This window comes from Bombina bombina, chromosome 10 (genome assembly GCF_027579735.1).
Source record: "Bombina bombina isolate aBomBom1 chromosome 10, aBomBom1.pri, whole genome shotgun sequence".
Classification (NCBI taxonomy): Eukaryota; Metazoa; Chordata; class Amphibia; order Anura; family Bombinatoridae; genus Bombina; species Bombina bombina.
The window spans coordinates 65946513-65966943 of record NC_069508.1 but is presented as its reverse complement, the minus strand read 5'-3'; the positions used below and the strand labels follow the sequence as shown (position 1 = coordinate 65966943).

The following is a 20431-nucleotide window of genomic DNA, read 5'->3' as shown; positions in this document are numbered from 1 at the left end:
AAATGATAAATTGTATATATAAAACAACTCTGCAATTTACTTTCATTATTTATTTTGTCCTCTTTGCCTGTAATTCCATTCTGAAATTGTGAGCTTTTCAGTTCCTGTTACAGGAGCGAGCTGCACTTAGTCTTATGGCGCGGTCGGGCCGGGCTGTGACTATACAGCTGACCCGATGCACTGAGTAAATATAACAGACCCGCTCAGCAGAGAGCGGGTCTGTGAAACAGCGCTTTTTTTAAAAAATGAATAGGGGAAATTATGTTTTAATAATGTTTGGCTAATATAATGTTATATAATTCTGCACTATGTGCAGAATTATATAACATTATTTCTCTTGTTAAGTGTATCCAGTCCACGGATCATCCATTACTTGTGGGATATTCTCCTTCCCAACAGGAAGTTGCAAGAGGATCACCCACAGCAGAGCTGCTATATAGCTCCTCCCCTAACTGTCATACCCAGTCATTCTCTTGCAAGCCTCAACCAAGATGGAGGTCGTAAGAGGAGTGTGGTGTTTTATACTTAGTTTATTCTTCAATCAAAAGTTTGTTATTTTTAAATGGTACCGGAGTGTACTGTTTATCTCAGGCAGTATTTAGAAGAAGAATCTGCCTGCGTTTTCTATGATCTTAGCAGAAGTAACTAAGATCCATGGCTGTTCTCACATATTCTGAGGAGTGAGGTAACTTCAGAGAGGGAATGGCGTGCAGGTTTTCCTGCAATAAGGTATGTGCAGTTAATATTTTTCTAGGGATGGAATTTGCTAGAAAATGCTGCTGATACCGAAGTAATGTAAGTAAAGCCTTAAATGCAGTGATAGCTACTGGTATCAGGCTTATTAATAGAGATGCATACTCTTATAAAAATGTAATATAAAACGTTTGCTGGCATGTTTAATCGTTTTTATATGTATTTGGTGATAAAACTTATTGGGGCCTAGTTTTTTTTCCACATGGCTGGCTTGAATTCTGCCTAGAAACAGTTTCCTTAGGCTTTCCACTGTTGCAGTATGAGTGGGAAGGGCCTATTTTAGTGCTTTTCTGTGCAGCTAAAAATACTGACAGAGACATCCAGCTTCTTCCTGCATGTTCCAGGACTTCTCTGGAGGGCTCAAAAGGCTTCAAAGTCGTTTTTGAGGGAGGTAAAAAGCCACACGTTTTTGTCTTTTATTGTTCAGTTTTGGGTATTAAGGGGTTAATCATCCATTTGCAAGTGGGTGCAATGCTCTGCTAACTTGTTACATACACTGTAAAAATTTCGTTAGTGTAACTGCCTTTTTTCATTGTTATTTCAAATTTTGACAAAATTTGTGTTTCTTAAAGGTGCAGTAACGTTTTTTATATTGCTTGTAAACTTGTTTAAAGTGTTTTCCAAGCTTGCTAGTCTCATTGCTAGTCTGTTTAAACATGTCTGACATAGAGGAAACTACTTGTTCATTATGTTTGAAAGCCATGGTGGAGCCCCATAGGAGAATGTGTACTAAATGTATTGATTTCACCTTAAACAGTAAAGATCAGTCTTTAACTATAAAAGAAATATCACCAGAAGATTCTGACAAGGGGGAAGTTATGCCGACTAACTCTACCCACGTGTCAGACCCTTCGCCTCCCGCTCAGGGGATGCACGCTAATATGGCGCCGATTACATCAGGGACGCTCATAGCGATTACCTTGCAGGACATGGCTGCAATCATGAATAATACCCTGTCAGAGGTATTATCCAGGTTACCTGAATTAAGAGGCAAGCGCGATTGCTCTGGGGTTAGGAGAAATACAGAGCGCGCAGATGCTGTAAGGGCCATGTCTGATACTGCGTCACAATATGCAGATCATGAGGACGGAGAGCTTCAGTCTGTGGGTGACATCTCTGATTCGGGGAAACCTGATTCAGAGATTTCTCATTTTAAATTTAAGCTTGAGAACCTCCGTGTGTTGCTTGGGGAGGTATTAGCTGCTCTGAATGACTGTAACACAGTTGCAGTACCAGAGAAATTGTGTAGGCTGGATAAATACTATGCGGTACCGGTGTGTACTGATGTTTTTCCTATACCTAAAAGGCTTACAGAAATTATTAGCAAGGAGTGGGATAGACCGGGTGTGCCTTTTTCCCCACCTCCTATATTTAGAAAAATGTTTCCAATAGACGCCACTACACGGGACTTATGGCAGACGGTCCCTAAGGTGGAGGGAGCAGTTTCTACTTTAGCAAAGCGTACCACTATCCCGGTTGAGGACAGTTGTGCTTTTTCAGATCCAATGGATAAAAAATTGGAGGGTTACCTTAAGAAAATATTTATTCAACAAGGTTTTATTTTACAGCCCCTTGCATGCATTGTGCCTGTCACGGCCGCGGCGGCATTCTGGTTTGAGGCCCTGGAAAAGTCCATCCATACAGCTCCATTGACTGAAATTATTGACAAGCTTAGAACACTTAAGCTAGCTAACTCATTTGTTTCTGATGCCATTGTTCATTTGACTAAACTAACGGCTAAGAATTCCGGATTCGCCATCCAGGCGCGTAGGGCGCTATGACTTAAATCCTGGTCAGCTGACGTGACTTCGAAGTCTAAATTACTCAACATTCCTTTCAAGGGGCAGACCTTATTCGGGCCTGGTTTGAAGGAAATTATTGCTGACATTACTGGAGGTAAGGGTCACACCCTTCCTCAGGACAGGGCCAAAGCAAAGGCCCAACAGTCTAATTTTCGTGCCTTTCAAAATTTCAAGGCAGGTGCAGCATCAACTTCCTCCGCTTCAAAACAAGAGGGAACTTTTGCTTAATCTAAGCAGGCCTGGAAACCTAACCAGTCCTGGAACAAAGGCAAGCAGGCCAGAAAGCCTGCTGCTGCCTCTAAGACAGCATGAAGGAACGGCCCCCTATCCAGTGACGGATCTAGTAGGGGGCAGACTTTCTCTCTTCGCCCAGGCGTGGGCAAGAGATGTTCAGGATCCCTGGGCGTTGGAGATCATATCTCAGGGATATCTTCTGGACTTCAAAGCTTCCCCTCCACAAGGGAGATTTCATCTTTCAAGGCTATCTGCAAATCAGATAAAGAAAGAGGCATTCCTACGCTGTGTGCAAGACCTCCTAATTATGGGAGTGATCCATCCAGTTCCGCGGATGGAACAAGGACAGGGTTTTTAGTCTAATCTGTTTGTCGTTCCCAAAAAAGAGGGAACCTTCAGACCAATTTTGGATATAAAGATCTTAAACAAATTCCTCAGAGTTCCATCTTTCAAAATGGAAACTATTCGGACCATCCTACCCATGATCCAAGAAGGTCAGTACATGACCACAGTGGACTTAAAGGATGCCTACATTCACATACCGATTCACAAGGATCATCATCGGTTTCTAAGGTTTGCCTTTCTAGACAGGCATTACCAATTTGTAGATCTTCCCTTCGGGTTGGCTACAGCCCCGAGAATCTTTACAAAGGTTCTGGGCTCACTTCTGGCGGTTCTAAGACCGCGAGGCATAGCGGTGGCTCCGTATCTAGACGACATCCTGATACAGGCGTCAAGCTTTCAAGTTGCCAAGACTCATACAGAGATAGTTCTGGCATTTCTGAGGTTGCACGGGTGGAAAGTGAACGAGGAAAAGAGTTCTCTATCCCCACTCACAAGAGTCTCCTTCTTAGGGACTCTTATAGATTCTGTAGAAATGAAAATTTACCTGACGGACTCCAGGTTATCAAAACTTCTAAATGCTTGCCGTGTTCTTCACTCCATTCCGCGCCCTTCGGTAGCTCAGTGTATGGAGGTAATCGGCTTAATGGTTGCGGCAATGGACATAGTGCCATTTGAGCGCCTTCATCTCAGACCGCTGCAATTATGCATGCTGAGTCAGTGGAATGGGGATTACCCAGATTTGTCCCCTCTGCTAAATCTGGATCAAGAGACCAGAGATTCTCTTCTCTGGTGGTTGTCTCGGGTACACCTGTCCAAGGGTATGACCTTTCGCAGGCCAGATTGGACAATTGTAACAACAGATGCCAGCCTTCTAGGTTGGGGTGCAGTCTGGAATTACCTGAAGGCACAGGGATCGTGGACCCAGGAGGAGAAACTCCTTCCAATAAATATTCTGGAGTTAAGAGTGATATTCAATGCTCTTCTGGCTTGGCCTCAGTTAGCAACACTGAGGTTCATCAGATTTCAGTCGGACAACATCACGACTGTGGCTTACATCAACCATCAAGGGGGATCCAGGAGTTCCCTAGCGATGTTAGAAGTCTCAAAAATAATTCGCTGGGCAGAGTACCACTCTTGCCACCTGTCAGCAATCCATATCCCAGGCGTGGAGAACTGGGAGGCGGATTTTCTAAGTCGTCAGACTTTCCATCCGGGGGAGTGGGAACTCCATCCGGAGGTGTTTGCTCAGTTGATTCATCGTTGGGGCAAACCAGAGTTGGATCTCATGGCGTCTCGCCAGAACGCCAAGCTTCCTTGTTACGGATCCAGGTCCAGGGACCCAGAAGCGACGCTGATAGATGCTCTAGCAGCGCCTTGTTTCTTCAACCTGACTTATGTGTTTCCACCGTTTCCTCTGCTCCCTCGACTGATTGCCAAAATCAAACAGGAGAGAGCATCGGTGATTATGATAGCACCTGCGTTGCCACGCAGGACTTGGTATGCAGACCTAGTGGACATGTCATCCTTTCCACCATGGACTCTGCCTCTAAGACAGGACCTTCTGATACAAGGTCCTTTCAATCATCCAAATCTAATTTCTCTGAGACTGACTGCATGGAGATTGAACGCTTGATTCTATCAAAGAGTGGCTTCTCCGAGTCAGTCATTGATACTTTAATACAGGCACGAAAGCCTGTTACCAGGAAAATCTGGAGTAAATATCTTTATTGGTGTGAATCCAAGAATTACTCATGGAGTAAGGTTAGGATTCCTAGAATATTGTCTTTTCTCTAAGAGGGCTTGGACAAAGGATTATCAGCTAGTTCCTTAAAGGGACAGATTTCTGCTCTGTCTATTCTTTTGCACAAGCGTCTGGCAGAGGTTCCAGACGTCCAGGCATTTTGCCAGGCTTTGGTTAGAATTAAGCCTGTGTTTAAACCTGTTGCTCCCCCGTGGAGCTTAAACTTGGTTCTTAAGGTTCTTCAAGGAGTTCCGTTTGAACCCCTTCATTCCATTGATATTAAACTTTTATCTTGGAAAGTTCTGTTTTTGATGGCTATTTCCTCGGCTCGGAGAGTCTCTGAGCTATTTGCCTTACAATGTGATTCTCCTTATCTGATTTTTCATGCAGATAAGGTAGTTCTGCGTACCAAACCTGGGTTTTTACCTAAGGTGGTTTCTAACAAGAATATCAATCAAGAGATTGTTGTTCTATCGTTGTGCCCTAATCCTTCTTCAAAAAAGGAACGTCTTTTACATAATCTGGACGTAGTCCGTGCCTTGAAGTTTTACTTACAAGCTACTAACGATTTTCGTCAAACATCTTCCCTGTTTGTCGTTTACTCTGGACAGAGGAGAGGTCAAAAAGCTTCGGCAACCTCTCTTTCCTTTTGGCTTCGGAGCGTAATACGCCTAGCCTATGAGACTGCTGGACAGCAGCCCCCTGAAAGGATTACAGCTCATTCTACTAGAGCTGTGGCTTCCACCTGGGCCTTCAAAAATGAGGCCTTTGTTGAACAGATTTGCAAGGCTGTGACTTGGTCTTCGCTTCACACTTTTTCAAAATTTTACAAATTTGATACTTTAGCTTCTTCAGAGGCTGTGTTTGGGAGAAAGGTTCTTCAGGCAGTGGTTCCTTCCGCTTAATCCTGCCTTGTCCCTCCCATCATCCGTGTACTTTAGCTTTGGTATTGGTATCCCACAAGTAATGGATGATCTGTGGACTGGATACACTTAACCAGAGAAAACATAATTTATGCTTACCTGATAAATTTATTTCTCTTGTAGTGTATCCAGACCACGGCCCGCCCTGTCCTTTTAAGGCAGGTCTAAATTTTAATTAAACTACAGTCACCACTGCACCCTATGGTTTCTCCTTTCTCTGTTTGTTTTCGATCGAATGACTGGATATGACAGTTAGGGGAGGAGCTATATAGCAGCTCTGCTGTGGGTGATCCTCTTGCAACTTCCTGTTGGGAAGGAGAATATCCCACAAGTAATGGATGATCCGTGGACTGGATACACTACAAGAGAAATAAATTTATCAGGTAAGCATAAATTATGTTTTTTAAGGTTTACAGTCCATTTAAGCTTTACATTCATTCTTTTTTTCAAATAAATATACCAAGAGAAAAATAATGATAATAGGAGTAAATTAAAAAGTTGCTTAAAATTGCATGCTCCATCTGAATCAGGAAAGAAAACATTTGGGTTTAGTATCCCTTTAAACAGTTTGTTTAATTGTTGTAATAAAAAAAGGCTAAGCAGTGAAATGTATTCATAATTTTTTAAAGGATTTTAAATTCTGTATTACTTTCTTTCACAGCCCCACAAGTGGGTTGTGGTCTGTACAGTAAGTCAAATAATTCCTTTGCTGTGCTTGCTCGGAGAAACCTGCTCTAGCCAGTTTATTGCCCATGCTCAATAGAGGACTTTTTGCTGCAAAAATGATGTAAAAATGCTGGAAAAATGACTGTCCCTTTAACTACGTGTTTAAAGACACAGTAAATGTTAAAATGTATGTAACTTATTTAAAGACTATCTGTAAGCCACATGTTACTTAGCCACATTCATTGCTGCTACAGAAAAGGAATATTTTACCTTTTAAAACGTTCTTTGCTAACGCTCCCCATGCCTTCCCCAAAATGGCATAGTTTTTTCTTATCTTAAAGGGACATTATACACATTTTTTCTTTGCATAAATGTTTTGTAGATGATCTATTTATATAACCCATAAAGTTGTTTTTTTTTTAAAATGTATAGTTTTGCTTATTTTTAAATAACATTGCTCTGATTTTCAGACTCCTAACCAAGCCCAAAAGTTTTATGAGAATACTATCAGCTACCTTCTCCAGCTTGCTCCTGTTTGTGTAAAGGGTCTTTTCATATGCAAAAGAAGGGGGGGGGGTGTCTCATTTCCCACTTGCAGTGGGCTTTCCAGCTACCTTTTCAACAGAGCTAAACGGAGAGCTTCTAATTACGTTTTTAAACAGTTTTATACTGGATTTTTATATCAGTATCTGTACATCTTATTCTTTATAGTAGTGTCTACTACATGCAGTTATATGAAAATGAGTGTATACTGTCCCTTTAAAGAGAGAATGGTGCAATCAGTTGGAAGGCTATCGGTCGCTCCATTGCCTTTATGTTGTGCGCGTTCCTTCTCTGCCCGGATTCCTAAATGAGTAGAAGTGTGACTTCCTATATGCGGCCGGTGTAGTGTCGAAATTTGCGACTAGACGGAATGTTTGACCGTGACGTCACCACATTCTTGAGCGCACATGTGACTGGTTGACCACCTATTGCCTGCTAGAGACACCTCCTGTCACGGTCGCACATTCCGTCGGCTCCCCTGACTCGCACTACTGTCACTAAGCGACCTACACATTGTTTTACAAATAGCGGCCTGTAGCCACTTATACAAAGGTCATAAAGAGACTAGGTAAGAGGAGCCCACCAAGCTGAATACGCATATTTACAAGATCTCCTGCAGGGAGGACTCGCATATCTCAGGAGTATAAGTGGCTGCAGGCCGCTATTTGTAAAACAATGTGTAGGTCTCTTAGTCACAGTAGTGCGAGTCAGGCGAGCCGACGGAATTTGCGACCGTGACATAAGGAGGTGTCTAGCAGGTGATTGATGGTCAACCAGTCACGTGTGTGCTCAGGAATGTGGTGACGTCATGGTCGCACATTCCGTTGGGTCGCAGATTTCGACACTACACCTGCCTGATTTAGAAAGTTGGGTAGACCAGCATAATCTGGTGCGAGTATAGTAGGGAGGATTTTGCAAAATATGATACCAAATTGCAACAGGTCATTTCTGATTTTAAAATTAACCTTTGGAATTTTAAAAAACAGAAGATCATGAGAGATAAACAGGATTATGAGTTAAATAAAGTATACAAATGGACAGTGACAAATATAAGAAGGAGATACAGGAGTTCCTACAAAGGTAGAGGTTCTGATAATAAGAAAGTGAGGTTTGCAGATACTGACACTGAATATGACTATGACTCCTCTGACATTGAGACATCTGTTGAAACCTCTACTGTTACTGAAGGACTATCATCTTTTGCATTAAATACAAGCAATGTATCACCGTCAAAAAACGGGAAGGGCCAACAGAAGTCCACTGCACGTCGAAAAAAAATACGCAGAGGGGGACGAGGACGATCAGGGAAGTTTAAGTCAGGATCAGATACCCAAGCCCAGGCGTTACCCACAGAGGAGGAGAGCAACACAGTTCCAGAAATATGCATGAATCTTAATAATGTTGTTAATCTTTCTTCTTGTGTTCTAACTAAAATACAAATTGAGGTTTTATCTCTGGGTCTTGGTTTTTCTCCAACCACACACTTTGATCTTTTTAATACAGTGATAGATCTCAATAGATTTGTGAGATCGCTTGTTCTCAAAAAACATTTTTTGGGAGTCACTGATACTGTTCAAGGTGTGGTGGGCGAGGAAGGACCAGTTCCCATTAGATGTGGTTTAGATTTTTGTGAGGAATTTTCCATTTTGGACTTAATGGAATTGGATAGAGAAAACTTGGAATTAAATCCTTATCCTATTGGGGTTACCCAGGATATAACAAAAATGAAGGGTAAATCAAAATTTTATCCAGTTAAATCTAGATCTAATTCCATAGAAGTCTTTCAAAAAACTGTTGAGCAAGAATTGAAAAAACTAAGTTTAACTGAAAGTGATAAACAACATCATAGAGCTAATCTGTCTAAAGCACAATTTCAATCCATTCAAGAATTAAAAAACAAGCATGAACTTGTCATACGTAATTCTGATAAAGTTGGTAAGGTGGTGGTTCTTAACCGTCAAGATTATTTAAGTGAAGCTTACAGACAACTCTTGGATGTTACAGTATAAGAGAAACTCAAAAGTAATCCTGTATTCTATTTTAAATCAGCATTAAAGATTATTTTGGAGCAAGCCATGAGTGATGGCATTATCAAACAGGCTAATTTTGACTTCTTATATACTGAGCACCCAGTTTCGGCAATATTTCATTACTTGCCGAAGGTTCACAAACACGCCACCAGTCCACCTGGCAGACCCATAGTGGCAGGAATAGGCTCATTGAATGAGCCACTTTCCGAATTGATAGATGGGTATTTGAAACCTTTGGTCTTGAGCCTTATGAGTTATATAAGAGACACGTCTGACGTTATCAGACAAATTGAGATCCTAGTTTGGCAGGAGGACTTTATGTTCGTTACAATTGACGTGGTCTCTTTGTATACTTGTATCCCTCATGACAAGGGTGCTTTGGCAATCAAATTCTTTTTGGACAATTTTTCTACTTATGATACTGCATTGAAGCGGTTCATTCAGGTCTCAGTTGACTATTTGCTGACCCATAATTATTTTCTTTTTGAGGGGGATTTCTATCTCCAGAGGCGTGGGACGGCGATGGGGGCCAAGTTTGCCCCCTCCTATGCCAACCTATATTTGGGTTGGTGGGAGTTGTCCCACGTCTATGGAGATGGGAACCCCTTCAGAGATTATATACATTTTTTTTGGTCGCTACATTGACAATATTTTGTTGATTTGGAAAGGTCCTAGAGACCTTCTTGACCCCTTTCTCAAATATTTACAGAACAATTCACTTAATTTACAGTTTACCATGGAAAGTAATCCACATTCAATTCCTTTTTTGGATATTGAATTACATTCAAATGTTCAAAAATCCTGTGTAGAAATTGAATTGTTCAGAAAACCGATGGCTGGAAATACAATTTTGAATGCTAAATCATGTCACCCACATCATACCATTAAATCCATTCCCAAAAGTCAATACATGAGGGTTAAACGTAATTGTACAAGCTCAACAAGTTATGAAAAACATTCTTGTGATTTGACTGACAGATTAGTCAAGAGAGGGTATTCACGTATAGCTTTACTCCAAACTAAAAGTGATGTTGACCAGTTAGACAGAACAGACTTATTTTTGTCAGGTAAATCTAAGGTTTCTGATAAATTTAATCAATTAAAATTTATCACTTCCTACAGTATGGAATATGGTAAGATTTGTGACATAATCAGGAAAGCTCTCCCCATATTGACTACAGATGAAAGTTTGGTGGATATTGTTAGGGAGGGCATTTGCTTCGTGTCCCGCAGGGCACAAACCTTAGGGAACATGTTGTCTCCTTCTATGTTGCCACGTCAACAGACTCAAAAAAACTGGCTCTCTATTAAACCCGGTTTTTACAAATGTGGAAGTAAAAGGTGTAAGTCTTGTGCTTTTGCATCTTTTGGTACCATTTTTACATCTACGAATTATCAAAAGACATTTGAAATTCGAGAACATATGACGTGCAATTCTTGCTACGTTATATACCTTTTGACCTGCAGGGGGTGTTACAGGCAGTATGTAGGACAAACGACTCGTGCGTTAAAAGATCGCTTTCTAGAGCACTTACGCTCAATTGATGATCCAGAGTCCACTACTCCTATTTCCCTGCATTTCAAAAAACATCACCATTCTGACAGTTCACTGCTGACATTCCAGGCGATCCAACTGATTTCCAGGCACCCAAGAGGTGGCAATAGAGGTATTGCTCTCAGTAAAAGAGAAGTTGACTGGATTTTTCAGTTGGGCACTAGGGTGCCGGCAGGTCTAAACTTTGATTGGGATGTAAAACTATTTGTAGATCAATAGTATAAATTTGTTTATTTTTTAGTGCTCACTAATCTCAGCATAATTGTTGAAATTTTTCTATAATTTTTCAGAATAAAAGACATAATTTAATAAAATATATATTTCTCCTGTTAAGTGTGGTCAGTCCACGGGTCATCATTACTTCTGGGATATTATCTCCTCCCCTACAGGAAGTGCAAGAGGATTCACCCAGCAGAGCTGCTATATAGCTCCTCCCCTCTACGTCACCTCCAGTCATTCTCTTGCACCCAACGAATAGATAGGATGTGTGAGAGGACTGTGGTGATTTAATTAGTTTATTACCTTCAATCAAAAGTTTGTTATTTTATAATAGCACCGGAGTGTGTTATTCATTCTCTGGTAGAATTTGAAGAAGAATCTACCGGAGTTTTTTTTTTTTCTATGATTTTAGCCGGAGTAGTTAAGATCATATTGCTGTTTCTCGGCCATCTGAGGAGAGGTAAACTTCAGATCAGGGGACAGCGGGCAGATTAATCTGCAAAGAGGTATGTAGCAGTTTGTTATTTTCTGACATGGAATTGATGAGAAAATCCTGCCATACCGTTATAATGTAAACTCAGCCTTAAATGCAGTAGATGTAGCTGGTATCAGGCTGTCATGTATGTATATTTTACACTTCAGTATTCTGGGGAATGGTACTTCACTGGATTTATACTGTATGCATAGACTTAACCTAATTTGCAGGGACTTGCAATAGGTTTTAAATAACAATTTATTGAGGTTAAACGTTTTTTTGCTGGCATGTAAAAACGTTTATTTCTCTGAGGTACTGGGTGAAAAAATGTTTTGGGCACTATTTTTTCCACTTGGCAATAGTTTTGTTTAAATTAAAGCAGTTCACTGATCTCTCTCACTGTTATGTGTGAGGGGGAGGGGCCATTTTTGGCGCTTTTACTACGCATCAAAAAACTCAGTCAGAGGTTCATTTTCTTCCTGCATGATCCGGTTCATCTCTACAGAACTCAGGGATCTCCAAAGCCTTTTTTTGAGGGAGGTAATCATCACAGCAGAGCTGTGAAGATTGTAGTTGACTGTGATAAAAAACGTTTATTTGTGTATTTTTTCTGCTGCCTGGGTTAGTTATCCTTTGCTAATGGGAACAATCCTTTGCTAAAATTATATATTTCTGACAAAGATTGATACTATAACTTAATTATTTTCAACTGTCATAATTTTTTCTGTGCTTCTTATAGCCACAGTTCGTTTTCATATTATTGTAAATTACTTGAAAAAGCATTTCCAAGTTGCTAGTTAATTGCTAGTGTGTTAAACATGTCTGATTCAGAGGAAGATACATGTGCTATATGTGCTAATGCCAAAGTGGAGCCCAATAGAAGTTTATGTACTAACTGTATTGATGCTACTTTAAATAAAAGTCAATCTGTACAAATTGAACATATTTCACCAGACAACGAGGGGAGAGTTATGCCGACTAACTCGCCTCACGTGTCAGTACCTGCATCTCCCGCTCGGGAGGTGCGTGATATTGTAGCGCCGAGTACATCTGGGCGGCCATTTCAAATCACATTACAGGATATGGCTACTGTTATGACTGAAGTTTTGGCTAAATTACCAGAACTTAGAGGCAAGCGTGATCACTCTGGGGTGAGAACAGAGTGCGCTGATAATATTAGGGCCATGTCAGACACTGCGTCACAGGCGGCAGAACATGAGGACGGAGAACTTCATTCTGTGGGTGACGGTTCTGATCCAAATAGATTGGATTCAGATATTTCAAATTTTAAATTTAAGCTGGAAAACCTCCGTGTATTACTAGGGGAGGTGTTAGCGGCTCTGAATGATTGTAACACAGTTGCAATACCAGAGAAAATGTGTAGGTTGGATAAATATTTTGCGGTACCGGCGAGTACTGATGTTTTTCCTATACCTAAGAGACTTACTGAAATTGTTACTAAGGAGTGGGATAGGCCCGGTGTGCCGTTCTCACCCCCTCCGATATTTAGAAAAATGTTTCCAATAGACGCCACCACACGGGACTTATGGCAAACGGTCCCTAAGGTGGAGGGAGCAGTTTCTACTTTAGCTAAGCGTACCACTATCCCGGTGGAGGATAGCTGTGCCTTTTCAGATCCAATGGATAAAAAATTAGAGGGTTACCTTAAGAAAATGTTTGTTCAACAAGGTTTTATATTGCAACCTCTTGCATGTATTGCGCCTGTCACGGCTGCAGCAGCATTTTGGTTTGAGTCTCTGGAAGAGACACTTCAATCATCTACACTAGATGAGATTACAGACAAACTTAAAGCCCTTAAGTTAGCTAACTCATTTATTTCAGATGCCGTAGTACATTTAACTAAACTTACGGCTAAGAATTCCGGATTTGCCATTCAGGCACGCAGAGCACTGTGGCTAAAATCCTGGTCAGCTGATGTTACTTCTAAATCTAAATTGCTTAATATACCTTTCAAAGGGCAAACCTTATTCGGGCCCGGGTTGAAAGAGATTATCGCTGACATTACAGGAGGTAAAGGCCATGCCCTGCCTCAGGACAAAGCCAAACCTAGGGCTAGACAGTCTAATTTTCGTTCCTTTCGTAATTTCAAAGCAGGAACAGCATCAACTTCCTCTGCACCAAAACAGGAAGGAGCTGTTGCTCGCTACAGACAAGGCTGGAAACCTAACCAGTCCTGGAACAAGGGCAATCAGGCCAGGAAACCTGCTGCTGCCCCTAAGACAGCATGAATCGAGGGCCCCCGATCCGGGACCGGATCTAGTAGGGGGCAGACTTTCTCTCTTCGCCCAGGCTTGGGCAAGAGATGTTCAGGATCCCTGGGCGTTAGAGATCATATCTCAGGGATACCTTCTGGACTTCAAATCCTCTCCCCCAAGAGGGAGATTTCATCTGTCAAGATTATCAACAAACCAAATAAAGAAAGAAGCGTTCCTACGCTGCGTACAAGATCTTTTATTAATGGGAGTGATCCATCCAGTTCCGCGGTCGGAACAAGGACAAGGGTTTTACTCAAATCTGTTTGTAGTTCCCAAAAAAGAGGGAACTTTCAGGCCAATCTTGGATTTAAAGATCCTAAACAAATTCCTAAGAGTTCCATCGTTCAAGATGGAAACGATTCGAACAATTTTGCCCATGATCCAAGAGGGTCAGTACATGACCACAGTGGATTTAAAGGATGCTTACCTTCACATACCGATTCACAGAAATCATTACCGGCATCTAAGGTTTGCCTTTCTAGACAGGCATTACCAGTTTGTAGCTCTTCCATTCGGACTGGCTACGGCTCCAAGAATCTTCACAAAGGTTCTGGGTACTCTTCTGGCGGTACTAAGACCGCGAGGAATTTCGGTAGCTCCGTACCTAGACGACATTCTGATACAAGCTTCAAGCTTTCAAACTGCCAAGTCTCATACAGAGTTAGTACTGGCATTTCTAAGGTCGCATGGATGGAAGGTGAACGAAAAGAAGAGTTCTCTCTTTCCACTCACAAGAGTTCCCTTCTTGGGGACTCTGATAGATTCTGTAGAAATGAAGATTTACCTGACAGAAGACAGGTTAACAAAGCTTCAAAATGCATGCCGTGTCCTTCATTCCATTCAACACCCGTCAGTAGCTCAATGCATGGAGGTGATCGGCTTAATGGTAGCGGCAATGGACGTAGTACCTTTTGCACGTCTACATCTCAGACCGCTGCAATTGTGCATGCTAAGTCAGTGGAATGGGGATTACTCAGATTTGTCCCCCACTCTGAATCTGAATCAAGAGACCAGAAATTCTCTTCTATGGTGGCTTTATCGGCCACACCTGTCCAGGGGGATGCCATTCAGCAGGCCAGACTGGACAATTGTAACAACAGACGCCAGCCTACTAGGTTGGGGCGCTGTCTGGAATTCTCTGAAGGCTCAGGGACTATGGAATCAGGAGGAGAGTCTCCTTCCAATAAACATTCTGGAATTGAGAGCAGTTCTCAATGCCCTTCTGGCTTGGCCCCAGTTAACAACTCGGGGGTTCATCAGGTTTCAGTCGGACAACATCACGACTGTAGCTTACATCAACCATCAGGGAGGGACAAGAAGCTCCCTAGCAATGATGGAAGTATCAAAGATAATTTGCTGGGCAGAGTCTCACTCTTGCCACCTGTCTGCAATCCACATCCCGGGAGTGGAGAACTGGGAGGCGGATTTCTTAAGTCGTCAGACTTTTCATCCGGGGGAGTGGGAACTTCATCCGGAGGTCTTTGCCCAGATACTTCGACGATGGGGCAAACCAGAGATAGATCTCATGGCGTCTCGTCAGAACGCCAAGCTTCCTCGCTACGGGTCCAGATCCAGGGATCCGGGAGCGGTTCTGACAGATGCTTTGACAGCACCTTGGACCTTCGGGATGGCTTATGTGTTTCCACCCTTCCCGATGCTTCCTCGATTGATTGCCAGAATCAAACAGGAGAGAGCATCAGTGATTCTAATAGCACCTGCATGGCCACGCAGGACTTGGTATGCAGATCTAGTGGACATGTCATCCTGTCCGCCTTGGTCTCTACCTCTGAAACAGGACCTTCTGATCCAGGGTCCATTCAAACATCAAAATCTAACTTCTCTGAAGCTGACTGCTTGGAAATTGAACGCTTGATTTTATCAAAACGTGGGTTTTCTGAGCCAGTTATTGATACCTTGATACAGGCTAGGAAGCCTGTTACCAGAAGGATTTACCATAAAATATGGCGTAAATACTTATATTGGTGCGAATCCAAGAGTTACTCATGGAGTAAGGTTAGGATTCCAAGGATATTGTCTTTTCTACAAGAAGGTTTAGAAAAGGGGTTATCCGCTAGTTCTTTAAAGGGACAGATTTCAGCTCTGTCCATTCTTTTACACAAACGTCTGTCAGAAGTTCCGGACGTTCAAGCTTTTTGTCAGGCTTTAGCTAGGATCAAGCCTGTGTTTAAAACTGTTACTCCGCCATGGAGTTTGAACTTAGTTCTTAATGTTTTACAGGGTGTTCCGTTTGAACCCCTTCATTCCATTGATATCAAGTTGTTATCTTGGAAAGTTCTGTTTTTAATGGCGATTTCCTCGGCTCGAAGAGTCTCTGAGTTATCTGCCTTACATTGTGATTCTCCTTATCTGATTTTTCATTCAGACAAGGTAGTTCTGCGTACTAAACCTGGGTTCCTACCTAATGTGGTCACTAACAGGAATATCAATCAAGAGATTGTTGTTCCATCTTTGTGTCCTAATCCTTCCTCGAAGAAGGAACGTCTGCTACACAATCTAGATGTAGTCCGTGCCCTGAAATTTTATCTACAGGCAACTAAGGATTTTCGTCAAACGTCTTCCCTGTTTGTCGTTTATTCTGGTCAGAGGAGAGGTCAAAAAGCTTCGGCTACCTCTCTCTCTTTTTGGCTTCGTAGCATAATACGATTAGCCTATGAGACTGCTGGACAGCAGCCTCCTGAAAGAATTACAGCTCATTCTACTAGAGCTGTGGCTTCCACTTGGGCCTTTAAGAATGAGGCTTCTGTTGAACAGATTTGCAAGGCTGCAACTTGGTCTTCTCTTCATACTTTTTCCAAATTTTACAAATTTGACACTTTTGCTTCTTCGGAGGCTGTTTTTGGAAGAAAGGTTCTTCAGGCAGTGGTTCCCTCCGTATAAAGAGCCTGCCTGTCCCTCCCGTCATCCGTGTACTTTTGCTTTGGTATTGGTATCCCAGAAGTAATGATGACCCGTGGACTGACCACACTTAACAGGAGAAAACAAAATTTATGCTTACCTGATAAATTCATTTCTCCTGTAGTGTGGTCAGTCCACGGCCCGCCCTGTTTTTTATGGCAGGCTAAAGATTTTTTTGGATTATACTCCAGTCACCACTACACCCTTGGGCTTCTCCTTTCTCGTTGGTCCTTTGGTCGAATGACTGGAGGTGACGTAGAGGGGAGGAGCTATATAGCAGCTCTGCTGGGTGAATCCTCTTGCACTTCCTGTAGGGGAGGAGATAATATCCCAGAAGTAATGATGACCCGTGGACTGACCACACTACAGGAGAAATGAATTTATCAGGTAAGCATAAATTTTGTTTTTTTTTATTTTTCAGGTACAGAATTCAGGAGGATTAATTTATTTTTATTACAGTTATTGTTTTGTATATTATTCACATTTGCATTTAATATAATATTTACTGTTTATTATGTCTTTTACTTTCTGTTAGTTAGAGTATTTGTGTCAGGACAAAAATTTGTGGTTAAACACACATACTTTGCTCATGCTAACCTGCCTTAAAGGATTAAGTTTACTTTAATTAATTAATTGATTGCTGGGAGTTTTCAGCTGACCTGTATTTAAGGCAGTGTACCATGGGTAGTAAGTATGGTCACTGAGGATGTAACACAAGGAAACGCGTCTGACCAGTCTTTATTTTTTCTACCTTGCTGCCTGTCTACAGCTGCTTTTCAATCCTACCTGTTGGATATCGTTATGCCTTATTATATATGAGAAGTATTTTCCAAATAAACAGGTATAAATATCTACTTACGTTTATTTTGCTGTGTGTTTTTTGACATTAAGTCTCACTGCTGCCGGGTGCGCCGGAAGTATTTGCTTTTGTGTTTATCTGAGCGTTGATGGAGCGCTCAGCTTCCCTTGCACCGGAGCATTGTGAGTGAAAGAGGATACGTCATCAGACGTCTAGTGTGTGCTAACTACGCGAAGAGCGTGAAGAGTGTCACGTGAGTGTGAACGGACACAGTTACAGTTTGAGCGCTTTCCTAAGTTGAACTGCTATAGTAGGGAGGAAATGGCAGCAGCCTTCTCACTAGTTGTACCGCCCGCTGCCGAAGATTTGAAATAACTGTGCCCACTTTGGGGTGGCTTGGCTTGCCAAACTGAAGCTTGCTTTATAGATCAAAGATTATTTTTCAGCTGCAGCAATGAATGTGCTTCATAGATAAGTACAGATAGTCTTTAAAGAAAAATTAAAACATTTACTGTCCCTTTTTAAGACGTTTACGGCGGGTATAGGCAAAGTCAAATAATTGTGCAATAAGAAAACATTCTAATGCATTAGAATATTTTGTATTTCAGTTTTATGTCCCTTTAACTGTTTGCAGATTTTGATAAGATATGGGCACTCTCCTAGGTAATGATCTCCATAACTTGTTCCTCTTTCAACAAAAGATAAGATATTCTACAAAATTATGTCACTGCGAGGTGTGTCTATTTCTGTTACATACATCTGTTTGCAAAGCAAACAGTTGAGATTTATAATGTTCCATCTTAATGCCAACAAAGCTGGAATCTCCTATTATATTCTGATTTATGACAATCATAACTCAGGTACCTGATTAGATACTCATTAAAAATCTCAACTGCACAGAAGCCTCCCCGGTCACAAGCAAACACATCCCTATTTTATCGTGGGAAATTTAAAGACTATTAGAACATACGACATACGTCCCTATGAAAATGTCATCTGTGAGAATGGATTGAGGTTGATAAACAAAAATATAGCCTGGGAACATTTTTTTTTATATCGTTTATTCTTCAGACATTGATTAATTATTTTCTAAAAAAAACATTCCTTTGTGTTGGGAAATAAAAGAATTTTCCCCTTTTTTATTTTTTAAATACATGTTTTTACAGTATTGTATCACTTTATTTTCTGAGAGTAATACATACTGACACACCTATTATAGCTGTGTTTTAAAGAAACATGAAAAACGTCCCGGCCACTCAAATATTTCTCTTGTAAGTTTGAAAATGGTAAAAGGGCCACTAAACACAGAATTGCATTTATCAATAAATGCATGATAAAAAGACAATGCAAAAACACTTAGTTGAATTTCAAATGAGTAGTAGTTTTTTTTCTGTCAAATTGTATTATTTCCTTCCTAATGCATCATGTGATAGCCATCTGCCAATCACAAAATACATATACCTATATCCTGTGAATTTTGCACATGCTCAGTAGAAGAAAGATTGTTCACATTTAATTGGAAATGAATTGGAAAGTTGTTTAAAATTGTGTTCTATATGAATCATTAAAGGGACAGTCTACACTAAAATTGTTATTGTTTAAAAAGATAGATAATGCCTTTACTACTCATTCCCCAGCTTTGTATAACCAACATGTTTTATATTAATATACTTTATAACCTTTAAACCTCTAAATGTCTGCCTTTTTGCTAAGCCACTACAGACAGCTTCTTATCACATTCTTTTTTTAATTGCTTTTAACAACAGGAGACTGCTAGTTTATGTGGGCCACAAAGATAACGTGTTCACGTCCGACGAGTTATTTAAGAGTTAGCACAACACAGTACTAAATGCAAGTCAATAGATAATAAATAAAAAGTCATGTGATCAGGGGGTTGTCAGAAGATGCTTAGATATAAGGTAATCACAGAGGTAAAAAGTGTATTAATATAACGGTGTTAGTTATGCAAAACTGGGGAAGGGGTAATAAAGGGATCATCTATCTTTTAAAACAATAACAATTCTATTGTAGACTGTCCCTTTAAAGTTTAATTTCAACTTGACTGTCCCTTTTAACTGCTTCTAAATACAGAAATAAAAAATACCCTGCTGCTTTAGAATATTGTCTCTATCGTCCAGATGGTGCTTCTCCCCTGGGCCAGTCGCAGAGAACTGTTAAAACCTTGTAATTATATAAGACATTTCTGTTGTCTTGATATAGAATAACATGACAGCCAAGTGTAAATATTTTTTTAAAACTCCACTCACTTGCCTTATGTAAGGGTCGATTTATCAAGCTACGGTGGATAGGGGTGTACATATGTGTCCCTGTCTGCCGCAGCTCGCCTCTGGCGAAGAGGTTAGGGAAGCAGCGGTCTGATGACCGCTTTTTCCTAAATGCGGACTGGAACTTTAAGGTAATCCTTTGTAAGAAATTCAAGTGTCTGCTTATCGATCCACTCCATCTCAAATGCCTCCGTCAGTAAGCCGTCTATCCGATTCTTAAACTGTACGGTGGGGTTACTTGGCAATGTCCAATATTTATCCGTCTTGCTGAGTTGTTGCAGTATTCCCTTCTGGTAGAATTCATAGATCATTATGACCACAGCACCACCCTTATCGGCCCTCCTTATAGCTATGGACTCGTCTTTGGTTAAACTCTTCAGTGCCTGCCTCTCTCGTCTAGTAAGATTAAACCTAACATATTGTTGTTGGTTACGTGCCGAATCCATAAGATCCATAAGATCTTTTTCCAGTTTCTTTATAAAGGTCATAATGGTGCTGTTCTGGCTATTAGGATCAAACGTACTCTTTCTTTTAAATTGACTATAGTCGCCACTATTAGGTCCAAAGAATTCATGGAGTTTGAGTTTTCTTTGGGGTCAAACGTGACCCCATCATATGCAAATTTATTTATGGATGAATTTGAATGCAGTAATGATCATGTCTTTAAAAATCCTATAGAAGGTACATTGATGACCTCCTCATTATATGGAGAAGGGGGTCCTATAGCACTTCAGGAATGGTTTGAAGAACTGAATCAACTACATCAATTCTTAAAGTTCAAGATGAACTGGAGTGGAGAGGCAATTGAGTTCCTTGATTTGAAAATATATAAACAGAATAATACTTTACAAACTACTTTATATAAGAAA

At 41.0% G+C, this 20431-nt stretch overlaps 1 protein-coding gene across 1 annotated transcript in view; it reads left to right on the top strand.

The window, feature by feature from the left end:
- IMP3 (IMP U3 small nucleolar ribonucleoprotein 3) overlaps positions 1-20431 on the top strand; it is a 263171-nt gene that overhangs the window by 19998 nt on the left and 222742 nt on the right. The gene's annotated exons all lie outside the window — the stretch shown is intronic.